At 53.6% G+C, this 15712-nt stretch overlaps 1 pseudogene across 1 annotated transcript; it reads left to right on the top strand.

Moving 5' to 3' along the window:
* The first annotated feature begins 9637 nt into the window (after nucleotides 1-9637).
* LOC308250921 (serine/threonine-protein kinase MRCK gamma-like) lies at nucleotides 9638-14216 on the top strand (annotated as a pseudogene). Its single transcript has one exon. The product of its transcript is annotated as a serine/threonine-protein kinase MRCK gamma-like (transcript).
* The last annotated feature ends 1496 nt before the right edge of the window (nucleotides 14217-15712 follow it).

Consider the following 15712-nt stretch of genomic DNA (forward strand, 5'->3'; position numbering starts at 1 on the left):
AGTCAGGAGCCTCAGAGGAGGGGCTCCGACGGCGGCGGGGGTGCGCAGTCCGCGTTCAGGCGCCTGGTGGTCAACGGAGTCCTCTCTTCCTTCGTGCCCAGGCCTGGGCCTCTTCGGAGAGATTTCTGTTCCAAGACCCCCCAATACAGCTTGGTTAAGACATCCCAGACCAGCTTTTTGAGCTCATGCAGCAAACGCAATGCCATCACCAGTTCCTACAGTTCCACCCGAGGGTTCCCAGCGTCGCAACGGCTCCCGGGCCGAGCGGCCCCCTTGCCCCACGTGCCTGCAGGGAAAGCCGGCGGGGAGAGCCGCCCGCCTAGCTCCTGCGTCTCAGCGGAACCACTCGGGAAGGGCACGCAGGAGAAGGTGGCAGGTGTCGCTGTGGGGCAGAAACAGGGCTTGGGTTGCTCCCCCGCATCCGACGATGCCAGGCCCCGCAAGCGCAGGATTCCGCTGCTGCTGCCCCGGAGGAGAGATGATGGGCGGATCCTGCCCTCGCCCCCGCAGTTAGGCTATCACGTCACTGCTGAAGACCTGGACCTAGAGAAGAGAGCTGGGCTCCAGTGGATCCACAAGGTCTTGGAAGGGTAAGACAGATCCCTTCACACTGCCGCGCCCTCATCTCACACGTGCTATGTACATAAGTATGATTATATAATTATGTGATTCACATGTAACCTGTATATAATAACAACATATTGAACATACAACATATGCCTATGTTATACGCATATATCACATACATGTTGTGCATCACTATGCATGTTACATATATGCACATACAACATATACATATATGTATACTATATTACATAGTATGTATTATATTACATATAATAATACATACTGAGCCCTAGCTGCTTTGGCTCAGTGGATAGAGCATCAGCCTGTGGACTGAAGGGTTCCAGGTTCTATTCCAGTCAAGGGCACATGCCAGGGTTGTGGGATCAATCCCCAGTAGGGGGCATGCAGGAAGCAGCCGATCAATGATTCTCTGATCATTGATGTTTCTGTTTCTCTCCCTCTCCCTCTCTGAAATCAATATATATATATATATATATATATAGAGAGAGAGAGAGAGAGAGAGAGAGAGAGAATACATATTGCTCTTTGAATCCACAGTGGAGGAGCAATTGGCTTGTGCCCAGACTTAACTGTTGCGTTTTCTGTGGCCCAGCTAATGGGAAAGTAGCACCACTTTATGCCTGTGGATGCTGACTGCTGATTTCTGTGTATGAGTCTACTAGTGGCCCACTGCATGAAATTCGTGCACATTAAAAGGGAATTAATTAGAAGAAATATTTAATATTCCTATTTGTCTTTTCTCTGTAATAGAAGTGTCAGAAATGAAAGAAAATTAGTAAAATGTATATAAAATCTCCCTCCTGTCAGAGTCTGGGGTGGGCTGCAGGACTAGAGTCAAGTTCCCGCCCACCACCCACACACACTTCAAAAACACAGGAGACCCAGACCCGGCTGGCCCAACCCCGTCAAGCCCCTCCGCTGGGCTGGGGGACGGGGGGGGGGGGGGCGGGGGGGGCACAGCCTCAGGTCCCCTGTCAAGCCTAGGCCCCTCCCCCCCCCCCCCGCCCGTCGTCCCCCCTCCCCCCCCCATGCAGCGTCAGCGCTGAATGGGGAAGTACGCAGGCAGTGTCACATCCCTACCGGGAGATGCAGGCAGGCAGCTTCACCTCAGCGCTGGGCAGGGACACACGACAGGCAGCCAGACCTTAGCGCTGGGGGCAGAAGTCCCTGCCCCTGTTCCCGCCCACAGACTGGTCCTGACTGGGACACCATAATGGACAAATTAGCATATTACCTCTTTATATGTATAGATGGGATGGCAAGCCATGCGCTTACTTTCCCCTCTTCTTCTCACCTGCCCACTGACCTCACTTTGAGCTAGATCATACATACCTACTGTATGTTAAGAAATGACTCATGCCGAAACCGGTTTGGCTCAGTGGATAGAGCGTCGGCCTGCGGACTGAAGGGTCCCAGGTTCGATTCCGGTCAAGGGCATGTACCTTGGTTGCGGGCACATCCCCAGTGGGAGGTGTGCAGGAGGCAGCTGATCGATGTTTCTAGCTCTCTATCCCTCTCCTTTCCTCTCTGTAAAATACCAATAAAATATATTAAAAAAAAAAAAAAGAAAGAAATGACTCATGATAACTTTACTTGTTAATTTTTTTTCTAATTTTCTATATATTTAGATCAGATAACCCCATCTAGTTTTCACCAAGCTTCTTCTTATGTTAACATCTCATAGAACAATTGCTGAAACCAGAAAATTAACACTGATACAGTGCTACTAGCTAAACTTCAGGCTTTAATAATTAGATTTCCCCATTTCTCCAGTAAAGTTTTCTTTCTGCCCCAGTATCAATCTGGAATCTAACATTGCATGTTTTTCATGTCTCTTTAGTTTCCTCCAAGCTGTGACCATTTCTCCATCTTAATATCTTGTGTGACCATCTATATCTATACTTTAAGCTGGTAGGCATTTAAGTTCAAACACATTCTTTCTTTCTTTTTCAAATATATATTTTATTCATTTCTGAGAAGAAGGGGGAAGGGGAGAGAGATAGAAACATCAATGATGAGAGAGAATAATTGAGCGGCTGCCTTCTACTTTCCCCCTAATGGGGATCGAGCCCTCAACTTGGGTATGTGCCCTTGACATGAATTGAACCTGGGACCCTTCAGTCCCCATGCCGACACTCTATCCACTGAGCCAAACTGGCAAGGGCCAAACACATTCTAAAAGCACTACATTTTTATGTTTATGATGTCCTATTTTATATCTTTTTGTTTTGTGTATCTCCTGACTATTATTGTTATAGTTAATTTTGCCACTTTTGTTTTTTAATCTTCATATTAGCTTTTAAGTGGTTGATTCACTATGTTTATTATATACTAGTGGCCTGGTGCATGGATTCATGCACACTGAAAGGAAATTAATTGGAAGAAATATTTTAACATTGCTATTCGCACTTCTCTATAATAGAAGTGTCAACCAAATTCATGGTCAACAATGACAGATCGAAACACATACATGCGATTGGTGCCAGTGAGAGCTTTATATGTATTATGCATGCGCAAGTCAACATTTATTTTTAAATTGCCAGTGTGCATCATATGTACCAGCCGGTCGGTCGGTCAGACTGTCGGACGGATGGTCAGTCACTTAGCCTTTTATGTATATAGATTTGCCTTTGCCGGTGAGATTTTTCTTTTCTGTATTTTATTATTTCTGGCTATGACCTTTTCTTTTCTACATAAAGAGGACCATTTAACATTTCTTGTAAAGCTGGTTTAATGGTGATGGACTCCTTTAGTTTTTGCTTGTCTGTGAAAGCCTTTATCTCTCCTTCAATTCGGAATGATAACCTTGCCAGGTACTAGTATAGGGTTCTAGATTTTAGGTTCCCTTCTTTCAGCACTTTAAATATTTCTTGCCACTCCCTTGTGGCCTGTAAAGTTGCTGCTTGATCCTGTTTCAACCTTATATTTATTAGGCAGTTCTGCTGTTTAGGTTTAGCCTATATTTTGTAAGCTTGAGTTTATCTTTCAGAGCCCTGAAATGCTACTCTGGCCGGCCTCATTCTCCTGGGGCCGTTGGGCTCCTGCTTTATCCCTGCTAGTGCTGTCCATAGGGACAGAAAAGGTTGCTAGGCTGCCTGAGCTCCCTGGGCCAGGGGGCTGGTTCAGAAGCCATTGTTTCTGGGTCTCCTTATGTCACTGGGAGACCAAGGGCTATTATTGTTGTTGGGTTGTTTTTCTTTCCTTTCCTTTTCCTCTTTCTTTCTTTCTTTTTTTTTTTTTTCTTTTTGTATATGCCTATTGGTAGTTCCAGACTGACCTGGCTGCAAGTCCTAGAGGTTTTTAAAATAACCCACAGGGAACTCATGCCATGCCATACCTCAAGTGCTATGGTCCCTAGTCAGCCTTCTTTCTTCTTTCCAGCCTTCAGTCACCTTTACTTACCTGCGTGATTATTCCCGAGGCAGCAGAAGGGAGAAGCAGGGAGAAGTCCGCCTGCAGCATCTTGTTGTGGAGCTGGTGCCTCAAGCATTGCTTGTGAGGAGAGGCTGTGTCGAGCCCCCCGCTCTGCCATTCTAAAAGTGCCATCCTAAAATCAGCTTAAATACAAATTCTCTAACAGAAGTTACATTTTTTCCATACCCTTTTCAAGGGTCCTAGCACAGGCCAAATACCCATTGACTATTCCCACAAGTTCTTATTGTTATTTAGACATTTATGGTTTTTAAATGGGTAAATAAACTAATTCTATTAGATGATTACACATTTCTGGGGTCGTTTTTCATGCATCCCTGGTATATTCTCTAGGTTCACCTTTGTTCTTGCTGTAATTATTTTTCAGTAGTTCATTGAGTGAGGCTGTATGGAAGCAAGATCTCTTAAACATTCTGTATCTTTAATGACTCTCTTTAGCCCTCAGTTTTGAAAGATAATACAGATAGGTGCAGAGTTTTTCGGTTACTACATAAATGTCCTTACCACCTTGATATTAGTGTGTGATCATTTGACGACACTATAAGTTTTGAGTCTGTTGGGCAAGTACACTTTGGTGGGTAAGATTTTGTGTTTTGGTGTCAGGATCAGTCATTCAAATGTGGATGCTTGTACATCCCGGTATGTGCCTTAGGGTAAGTCACCGATCCTCTGTTTACTTACAAATAAAACTGGAATAAGTGAGAGTCACTCGGTGCTTAGGTAAGTCCTCCGTGATGTCAGTGCTTTGTCTGTATTACCCCCTTTATTTTTCACTACATAGTCACTGTTATTTTTGTCTTTTCCAGGTGATGGAGCTTAGATCCAGAGCAATTAAATAACTTGAGGGTCGCAACATCGTGACTCATCCCTATATGAGTTGACCTTTAAGCCTGAGGCTGTACTCTGTCTTCATAGTGCAATATCATATTCCATGTAGGGTCATTTGATACTTAAAAAATATAATCACCTGAAGAGCTAACTGTAGTTTCTGTCTTATACTTAAGTGTTCGTACATGTTATCTCTCATTACAACGTCCTCCCCGCTCCGCCCGCCACATCGGTGGCCCACACGGCCCCTTAGAGAGTCCTCCCCCTCCCATGGCGTCATGAGAACACTCACGGTCAGCTGAGGCTCTGGCTCAGGTGCTCCTCAACCCTTTCCTCCTCAGTGCACCCCAGTGGGGCCAGTGTCCAGCAGAGCCTGGGCGAAGCGCCCCTTCCTCCCCCTGGAGCCATTCTATGCCTCATGCCACTGAAGCATCTGTACCTGTGTCTTCAGCATCTTAAAAACCCTTTTTCAGTGGCAGCAGCAGCTTCAACCTCTGACCCCCTCTACCTAGGTGCTCAACTCAGGTGTGTGGGACCAGGTGGAGGACAGATGCCAGTCCACTGTCCTGCACACACTCTCCTCCTCCTGTCTTGCCTCTGTTTCTCCAAACTTCCCCTGTCTTCCCAGGGCACTGTCCCACGCCCAGGCACTAATCTCCTCATCAAGCTTTATCGAATCTAATTTAGTTTCCTGCTCTAGGATAATGAGAACCACAGGGCTGAGCTTTAGTGGGGCGGGGGGGGGGGGGGGGGGAGGAGAGAGAGAGAGGGAGGGAGGGGGAGAGAGAGACACCAAGCATCTGAGACCTGAATCAGAGATGAGTCCTGAAAGAGGAGGGGAAGGCTGAGGCCAGACGTGTCACCAACAGAGGGCTCCGTGAGACCAGTGCCAGAGGAGGGAGACTTTTCTAGATTTGGGGAGGACAGGTCTGGTGAGGAGAGAAGCTATCATTAGGTAGAGAGGGGAGCTGCGCCCTAAGTCATCCCCCTGCCTGCCTCCGCAGGGCTGAGGAGTGGCGGTACCATTGTAGCCTGTTTTGGGCTGGAGTCACTCGCTGTGGAATGACAGACACCAGAGAGGCAAAATGTGAATGACCCTGCTGCATGGGGTTGGAGCCGGCATTTGTTTCCTGTCGCCGATGCTGAGCAGCAGGGACAGCAGCACCAGGGACTCACAACAGGACAGGTGACTCAGGGGACACCTGGCAAACTCCACAGGCTGAACTGCAAGGGGAGTGCTCGGGGCAGCAGCTTCCCGGGTGAGCAAGTGCAGACGGTATGTCCCCTGCTGCTCCTCTGAATGGTCCCCTACAAAACAAGACCTGGGCTCTTACAGGTGATCTGAGATGTTGCAATAAAAAATACATGTAATTATTTATTGATTTCAGAGAGGCAGGGAGAGGAAGAGAGAGATAGAAATATCAATGATGAGAGAGAATCATTGATCAGCTGCCTCCTGCATCCCCCATTGAGGATCAGCAGCAACCCGGGCATTTGCCCTGACCAGGATCGAACCCGTGACCTCCTGGTTCATAGATTGATGCTCAACCACTGAGCTACACTGGCCGGGCTGAGATGTTGCGTCTTGTGTTGTATCTGTTTTGTCTGTTGTGGCCATGAGTGGCGGGTCTGGGCTGTTCCTGAAGGATGTGGGCATCACTTGCATTCCTCACCTTGTGAATCAAGGTGCCCACAGACAGGTGAGGGACATGGAAAGGTGGGCGGAGTCAGGCAGAAGAGGGAAGTGGGGACCAGTGGTTGCTTCCTGTGAGGTCAGTGGGGTCAAAAGAGTTGTGTGCCTCTTCTTTCAAAGTACAGCTTTGAAAAAAATTTTTTACTCTCCTTGCCTTTTATCCAATATTAATGACATTCACATGTGAATGTATATGTATAAACATACAGGGTGGGGCAAAAATAGGTTTATAAGGAAATAGTACACTAATTAATAAATAATAATACAAGATAATCTATAATAATAAAAGCATAATATGCTTATTAGACTGGATGTCCTTCCAGACAACCTTCTGGATGAAACTGGGGCTGCAAGGGAAGCCTGGGTCCCGGGTACCAGAGGGAAGCCAATGCCGGCAGCCGGGGGAAGGAAGGCCTACTCTGGCATGAATTTTGTGTATCGGGCCTCTAGTAAATAATAATAAAACAATAAATAATAAAACACTGTGTTTCATGTACTCAAAATTGTAAACTACTTTTGCCCAACCTTGTATGGCACACAGAAAAAGGTTGGTCACCGTCTGTTTTACAAAAATGGGATGATAGCCCAGCCAGTGTGGCTCAGTGGTTGAGCATCAACCTAGGAACCAAGAGGTCACAGTTCGATTCAATGTTTCTATCTATCCCTCTCCTTTCCTTTCTCTCTAAAAATCAATAAAAACGTATTTTTTAAAAATAGGATTATAACATATGCATTTCTCTGTATCTTTTTTCCCTTAACATTTAAGAGATCTGTATGAATCAGCACATTCCTTTTATTGACCCTAATCCTGACAGTCACCTTAACCTAAGGCCCTAACCTTAAGGCAACAAGCCAAATTCTAACACTGAAATCCTAAATCCAACGCCCTAACAGTGAGGCCTTACCCCAACCTTAGCAGTAGGGTCCCCAAACCCTAGTGCTGACCCTGAGGCCCTAAGCGCTGGCAGAGATGAACCGCAGGGTGCTGGGCCCTCGGTACTGAGGAGCACCAGGAATGTTTGGTAATAGCATCCTTGTATGTGACCTTAGTGATTCTTTCCTCGGAATGGATATCCAGGAATGATTTTAATATTTATATGTGTATATTTTTATTGATTTCAGAGAGGAAGGGAGAAGGAGAGAAATAGAAACATCAATGAGAGAATCATAGATCAGCTGCCTCCTGCACGCCCCCTACGGGGATGGAGCCCGCAACCTGGGCATGTGCCCTGGACCGGAATTGAACCCCGGACCCTTCAGTCCGCCAATGCTCTATCCACTGAGCCAAACCGGCCAGGGCATATCAGGAGTGATTTAATTGGGTATTGGGTAGATATAGTCTCATGAGACTGGATGTTGCCAAATTGTTTTCTGAAAAAGACAGAGCTGTTTCTTTCTGCGACAGTGAGAAGAACCATTTGCTGCCTGACCACCAGAAGCAGGGTTTATCACCTCGAGCTTCTAGCCATTGGAAGTAAACCATCGACCAGGGGAGGCGAGTAGGGGGGCATATAGCCACCACTCATTCCTAAGCCTAAAGGCTCAGGGGCCCAGGAGCCCCTCCCCAAATTCAAACCTTCAGGAAGGAAGAAGGCTGGGGAAGAGGGGGCTCTGATCCCACATCTAGCGCGCTCAGCAGGTCCCTGGAGACTGCCCCTGGAAGGAGGGCACAGGCCAGGACAGGTTGTGGGCTCACCACAGGATAAGAAGGGGAAGAGGGGTCTCCTGCTGCCACTCAGGGAGGGCACCAACCCAGCTCTTCTTGTCACATACCCAGAAGCCTCCAGGGCACACAGCTGGCGTCTGTGAGTCCCACCAGACAGGCCATGCCTGCTTCTCTGAGCCAGCCATCTGCACGTTAAAATTTGGAGCACATCGCCCTGAGCCCTGACCGGTGGTTCAGCCTGCACCGAAGGGTCGTCCAGGTTTGATTCCCCATCAAGAGTATTTTTATGTGTCTCGGTTTCGGTTTGATGCCCGCCCGGTTGGGGCGGGGGCAGAAGCAACCAATCCATGTGTCTCTCTCACATAGATGTTTCTCTCCCTCTCTCCCTCCCTCCCCCTCCTTCTCTCCCTCCCACTGTCTGACAATCAATGCGAAAAAATACCTCGGTGAAGAGTAAAATAAAATGGAGCACAACTGTTTCATTGGGGCGGGAAATCCAGATGGGGAATTGGCAAGGATGGGGGCAGAACGAGCCAAAAGAACGCAAAGCTGGCTCGGGCGGGGAGGCGGAGAGAGCGAGAGGGGACGCAGGAGAGAGGACGGAAGGAAGGAACCGAAGTTGCTGACGGGGGTCCCTAGGTCCCCAGCCCCGCACCAGCTCTGAACCCCAGGAGGTTGGGCTAAGGATTCTAGGAGCGTCGCAGGCCTGGCCCCCAGATCCTGGCAGAAGAACCTCAGGCGGCGGGGCCCCTGGGACTGGAATGCTCTTGCCATTATCACTCGCAGCAAAGGCAACTCATTTTAAGAGCATCGTGAAAGGAGAATTTCCAGGGGAAAAACAGGGAGAACAGGACAGGGTTGCAGCGTAAAGAGGAGGGACAAGGAAAGGGGAGGGGAGAGAGGAAAAGTCAAGTGCAGCAACAAATGTGGGACGGAGGAGAGGTGGCCATTAGGTGCCTCCAGCCTCAGGGAAGGGGGGCAGCTCGGGAGTCCTAGGGGTGGGCTTAGCCCCGAAGGCAGAGGGGTATGGGAAGCAGAGGTGGCCGCTCAGGAGTGGCCGGTGACCTGGACTCGCGGCTTGGACAATGAAAGCTCTCAGGTGTGGGAGGCCCTGAAGAGGAGGGCCAGGCAACTCTCAGCGTGGCCCGGTCTTCCGTGCGGCCTCGCTCTCGGGGTGGGGGTGGGGGAAGAGACAGTATTTCTCTCATGTTGGTCTGGCCTGTGCCTGTGTCATGGGACAGAGGTTCCCAGGCTATTTCTAAGGTTTGGAAGATGAACACTGTTTCTTATCTTCAAATGGGAATTTTCGGGGGAGGGCGGGAAGGTGGGGGGAGGACGCGCGGAGGATCCGAGGACGGACAGGCGGACCGACCATCGGCGGACATGAGGGCGGCCCGGCTCTAGCCCGGGCCGGAGCCTCGGCCGCAGCCATGGAGCGTCGGCTGCGTGCGCTGGACCGGCTGGCGCGGGGCGCGGCCGGCGGCGGCCCGGGCCTGGACGGCCTCTTGGATCTGCACCACGAGCTCAGCAGCGCTCCCTGCGGCGAGAGCGCAACGTGGCGCAGTTCCTGAGCTGGGCCAGCCCCTTAGTCACAAAAGTGAAGGAACTGCTGCTGCAGAGAGAGGACTTTGAGATCTTGAAGGTTATTGGCCGAGGCGCCTTCGGGGAGGTCGCCGTGGTGAGGCAGAGGGACAGTGGGCAGATTTTTGCCATGAAAATGCTGCACAAATGGGAGATGCTGAAGAGGGCCGAGACAGCCTGTTTCCGGGAGGAGCAGGATGTTCTGGTGAAGAAGGACAGCCGGTGGGTGACCGCTCTGCATTACGCCTTCCAAGACGAGGAGTACCTGTACCTGGTGATGGACTACTACGCCGGTGGGGACCTCCTCACTCTACTGAGCCGCTTTGAGGACCGCCTCCCGCCGGAGCTGGTCCAGTTCTACCTGGCTGAGATGGTGCTGGCCATCCACTCCCTGCATCAGCTGGGTTACGTCCACAGGGATGTCAAGCCGGACAATATCCTCCTGGACATGAACGGGCACATCCGCCTGGCTGACTTTGGCTCCTGCCTACGTCTCAACAACAGTGGCATGGTGGACTCGTCAGTGGCAGTGGGGACTGCCGACTACATCTCCCCTTTGATCCTGCAGGCCATGGAGGAGGGCAAGGGCCACTATGGCCTGCAGTGTGACTGGTGGTCACCGGGGGTCTGCGCCTACGAGCTACTCTTTGGGGAAATGCCCTTCTATGCTGAATCCTGGTGGAAACCTACGCCAAGATCATGAACCATGAGGATCACCTGCAGTTCCCCTCGGATGTGCCGGATGTGCCGGCCAGTGCCCAGGACCTGATTCGCCAGCCCCTGTGCCGCCTGGAGGAGCGTCTGGGCCGAGGAGGGCTGGATGACTTCCGGAACCATCCCTTCTTCGAAAGTGTGGACTGGGAGCGGCTGGCGAGCAGCACTGCCCCCTACATCCCGGAGCTTCGCGGGCCTGTGGACACCTCCAACTTTGATGTGGACGATGACACCCTCAGCTATCCAGGGCCCTGCCACCACCCTCCCATGGGGCCTTCTCAGGCCACCACCTACCATTTGTGGGCTTCACCTACACCTCAGGCAGTCCCGCCCCGAGAGCAGCTCCGAGCAGCTGGCTGCCCTAGAGCGGAAGTTCCGCTGTCTAGAGCAGGAGAAGACAGAGCTGAGCCGGAAGCTCCAAGAGGCCCTGCAGATCCCCTCAGACCATCGGGATCTGGAGCAGCTGCGGAAGGAAGTCCAGACCCTATAGGACAGGCTGTCAGAGACGCTGAGGGACAGCAAGGCCCCCTTGTCCCAGACGGATGGGCCCCCTGCTGGTAGTGACAGTGATCTACAGCAGGAGAGAGACCGGCTCCTCCAGGAGCTGGCAGAGGCTCAGGCAGGGCTGTGGCTGCGGGCACAGGAGAAGGAGCTGTGCAGAGCCCAGGGCGGGCAGGAGGAGCTGCTCTGAAGGCTGCAGGAGACCCAGGAGAGAGAGGTGGCCTCGGCGAGCCAGATCCAGGCCCTGAGCTCCCAGCTGGAGGAAGCCCAGGCTGCCCGGAGGGAGCTGCAGGCCCAGGTGGCCACCCTGAGCCGGGAGGTGACACAGCTTCAGAGACAGCGGGAGTGAAGCCTTGAGAAAGAATCTTCCTGGGTCAAGACTGTTCACACTGCCTCTGGGATCGCCTGAGGGCGGGCCTCAGGAGGCTCAGCTGAGGAAGGGGTGGCCGCCCTGCATGTGCAGCTGGAGCAGGCCCATTGCCAGGGGCCCAGTGGAAAGGAGGAGGCCCTCTGCCGGCTACAGGAAGAGAACCAGCGGCTGAGCCGTGAGCAGGAGCGGCTTGTGGAGGAGCTGGAGTGGGAGCAGCATAGCCGGCAGCAGCTGGAGTGTGAGCAGTGGGAGACAGAAAGCAACTGGGAGGCCCAGATCACCGACATCCCCAGCTGGGTGAATGATGAGAAGGTCTCAAGAGGCTACCTGCAGGCCTTGGCCACCAAGATGGCAGAGGAGCTGGAGTCCTTGAGGAACGTGGGCACCCAGACACTCCCTGCCCGGCCGCTGGACCACCAGAAGATGGAGGCCTCGGCCAGGCTGGAGCTGCAGTTGGCCTTGGAGGCCGAGATCCGGGCCAAGCTGAGCTTGCAGGAGCAGCTGACACAGGTGCAGGAGGCCCAGCTGCAGGCCGAGAGCCATCTGCTGGAGGCTGAGAAGCAGAACTGGGGCCTGCAGCAGGAGCTGGCTGCACTGCGGGAGGAGCTGTGGACCCGTGGGCCAGGAGACACCAAGTCCTCAGACTCCCTGATTTCCTTCCTGCCTTTCCAGAGCTCAGAGAAGGATTCTGCCAAGGACACTGGCATCTCAGGAGAGGCCCCAAGACCCGGAGTGGAGCCAGAGCTGAGGCCGGAGGGCCGACGCAGCCTGCATCTGGGGGCTGTGTTCCCCAGAGGACCTGCTGCTACCACAGCCCCTGCAGAAGGTCCTCCTGCAAAGCCTGGCTCACACATGCTGCGCCCCCGGAGTTTCCCGTCCCCGTCAAGTGTCTGCGCTGCACCTCGCTGATGCTGGGCCTGGGCTGCCAGGGCCTGGGCTGTGACGCCTGCGGCTACTTCTGTCACTGGGCTTGCGCCCCACAGGCCCCACCCTGTCCTGTGCCCCCTGATCTCCTCTGCATGGCCCTGGGAGTACACCCCGAAACAGGCACGGGCGCTGCCTAGTAGAGGGCTTCCTGTCAGTGCCACGGCCCTCAGGCATCCGGCGGGGCTGGCAGCAGGTATTTGACAGCGGGTATTTGCCGACCTCAGTGACTCGCGCCTGCTGCTGTTTGACACCCCAGACCCTCGGCTTAGCCCGGCCAGTGGGGCCCTCCTGCAGGCACTGGATCTGAGGGACCCCCAGTTCTCAGCCACCCGAGTCCTGGCCTCTGATGTTATCCACGCCCAATCCAAGGACCTGCCACGCATCTTTAGGGTGACAGCCTCCCAGTTGACAGTGCCGCCCGTCATGTGTACTGTGCTGCTGCTGGCGGAGAGAGAGGGTGAGCGGGAGCGCTGGTTGCAGGTGCTAGGCAAGCTGCAGCGGCTGCTGCTGGACACTTGGCCGAGGCCCCGGCCTGTGTACACCCTCAAGGAGACCTATGACAGCGGGCTGCCCCTGCTGTCGCACACGCTCTGTGCTGCCATCCTTGACCAGGACCGGCTTGCTCTGGGCACCGAGGAGGGGCTGTTTGTGATCCACCTGCATAGCAATGATATCTTCCAGGTGGGTGAGTGCCGGCGGGTGCAGTGGCTGGCTGTGAGCCCCACTGCGGGCTTTCTGGCTGTGCAGTGTGGCCAAGGCCCCAGCGTGCGCCTCTTCCCCCTGGCCGAGCTGGAGAGCGCCAAGGTGACAGGTGCCAAGATCCCTGAGTCTCAAGGCTGCCAGGCGCTGGCAGCCGGGCGCATCCTGCAGGTCCGCACTCCTGTGCTCTGTGTACCTGTCAAGCGCCAAGTGCTCTGCTACCAGCTGGGCCCGTGAGCTGCAGGCACCAGCACCTGTGCAGAGCCTGGAGCTGCTGGGCGACCGGCTGTGTGTGGGTGCAGCTGGTGCCTTCTCGCTCTAACCGCTGCTCAATGAGGCTGCGCCCTTAGCATTGGGGGGCAGTCTGATGCCTGAGGAGCTGCCACCATCGAAAGGGGGCCTGGGCGAGGCGCTGGGTGCCGTGGAACTCAGCCTTAGTGAGTTCCTGCTGCTCTTCACCACTGCTGGGGTCTACGTGGACAGCGCCGGCCGCAAGTCTCGCATCCATGAATTGCTGTGGCCAACATTGCCCACAGGCTGGGGTTACACAGTCCCCTACCTGACGGTGTTCAGTGAGAACTCCATCGCTGTGTTTGATGTGAGGAAAGCAGAATGGGACCAAACCGGTGCCACTCAAGAAGGTGCGACCCCTGAACCCAGAGGGCTCCCTGTTCCTCTATGGCACCGAGAAGGTCCACCTGACCTACCTCAGGAACCGTCTGGCAGAGAAGGATGAGTTCAACATCCCCGACCTCACTGACAACAGCCGGCACCAGCTGTTCCGCACCGAGAGCAAACGGCGCTTTTGTTTCCAGGTGTCAGACAAGCAGCAGCAGCGCAGGGAGATGCTGAAGGACCCCTTGGTGCGCTCCAAGCTCATCTCGCCGCCCACCAACTTCAACCACCTGGTACACGTGGGCTTTACTGACAGAAAGCCCAGCGCCAGGGACCCGCCCCCGGCTCCTGAAGGGAAGGGCCGAGGTGCCCGCAGCTCTGTCCCGCAGCGGCCTCACAGTTTCTCCAAGGCCTCTTGGCGCCCAATCTCCATGGGCAGCGATGGGGACGCGACTCCATGAAGAAGCAGCCTTGGACATTCCTGTCCAGCAAGTCCGTATCCTGCCCGCAGGGATCTCTGAGCCCCGCAGCCTCCCTGATACAGGTCTCAGAGCGGTCCTGGAGCCTCCCCCGCAGCCCCTGAATCAGAGAGCTCCCCTTGACACCCTCTGGCAGGGCCCACCCAAATCCCAGGACTGAGATGTGAGGGAGCAAAGAGCCTGAGGAGTGCCACGCTCCGGCTGGTCCGGGACATGTGGAGATTCGGACTCAGGGAGAGCCTGGGCTGGGGAGCCACTGGGAGGCTGAGTCCCTGGGACCTGGGAACCTGACTCCCAGCCCTCATCCCACCTTTCTCCTCTACTCCCAGCCCGTCCTGTGCTCGCCACTGGGAACAGAATGGTCCCCCTTCTGCTATGGGCTGGGGGCTCTTCTGGCCTGGTGTCCAGGGATGATTGTGCAAAAGCCCTTGTTTCCAGTGCCAAGCCTCAGGGGGTTTGGAAGAGTCAGGGGTGGAGAAGGGCCAGGTCCCTGGGAGCAGACTCAAGTCTGGGCTGCGCCCTGTCCAGCCCCCAGGGAGGCCAAGTTGGGGCATATCCCAGGCTCTGCTCAGGGACAGGGCAAGAAGGACAGGCTCTGAGCCAGAGGAAAGAAGCGAGAGAAGCAGGGGGAAGGATGTAGGTGAAGGAAGTGAGAGGCAAGTAGGGAGAGAGGAGGTGATGGTGATTAGGAGGGAAAAGCCACCCGGAGAAGGAGAGAGGAATAAAGGAAGACGGATGAACAAGGGACAAGGGGAGAGAGAATTGGAGGAATACACCCACGGGTCCTTTCTCTGGGGAGGAGCAGGATGGGGTTGGGAACAGGGAGAAGCTCCATAAGCCAGCTGACATTGTCATCAAATCCGTCCAGAGGAGAAGAGAATTCCTAAGTAGGGATGGAATGGGGAGGGTGTTTATATGAGCTACTTGGTGGGAGATGGGCACCCGGTCGGTCCACTGGCGGGTCTCCAGACACACTTGGGCCCTTCCCAAAAAAAGGGGGGGGTCCTTTTTCTCAAAGCTTCGACCAACTGTGTATTAGGGGATCATAGGGAACATTTTATTATTGAGCACAGCCATTATTATTATTATTATTATTATTATTATTATTATATTACTATTTTTATTAAACCTCCCCCTACTGATGAGTGAGGGGCAAAATAAGTATTTATCTCCTCAAATGCCCTATTCCCGGGAGGGGTCAACCCTGATGCTCTGCGAGGCAGGAAGAAAACAATAAAGACATCTTTGTAAGTTTAAAAAAAGAAATGGGAATTTTCACCAGGGGGCCTGGTTTCATGGCAGCTTGAATGATGCCTGGTCCCTCCACCATCTCCAGTCCAGCAGGGCCCCCTCTGCCAGGCCACAGGCAGGGTGCCCTGGCCACCTTGCTGAGGTCTGGGCTCTGCTGGGTCTGGGTGGAGAAGCAGGCAGTGCCATTCCTTGGGGGCCAGAAACCTGACCAATAGGAATGGACAGCCTTAGCAGCAGGTCAGAGGCGATGGCTATGCAGGCGCCTTGAGAGGAAGGACAGCCTGCCTATGACATGACAACTGTGGCCTCTCCTTTGCAATCTCTCTGGAGGCTGCCCCTACCTAGCCCCCGCAGACCACCTGCTGCTT

The sequence above is a fragment of the Plecotus auritus genome (assembly GCF_963455305.1).
Source record: "Plecotus auritus genome assembly, chromosome: 6".
NCBI classification, from domain to species: domain Eukaryota; kingdom Metazoa; phylum Chordata; class Mammalia; order Chiroptera; family Vespertilionidae; genus Plecotus; species Plecotus auritus.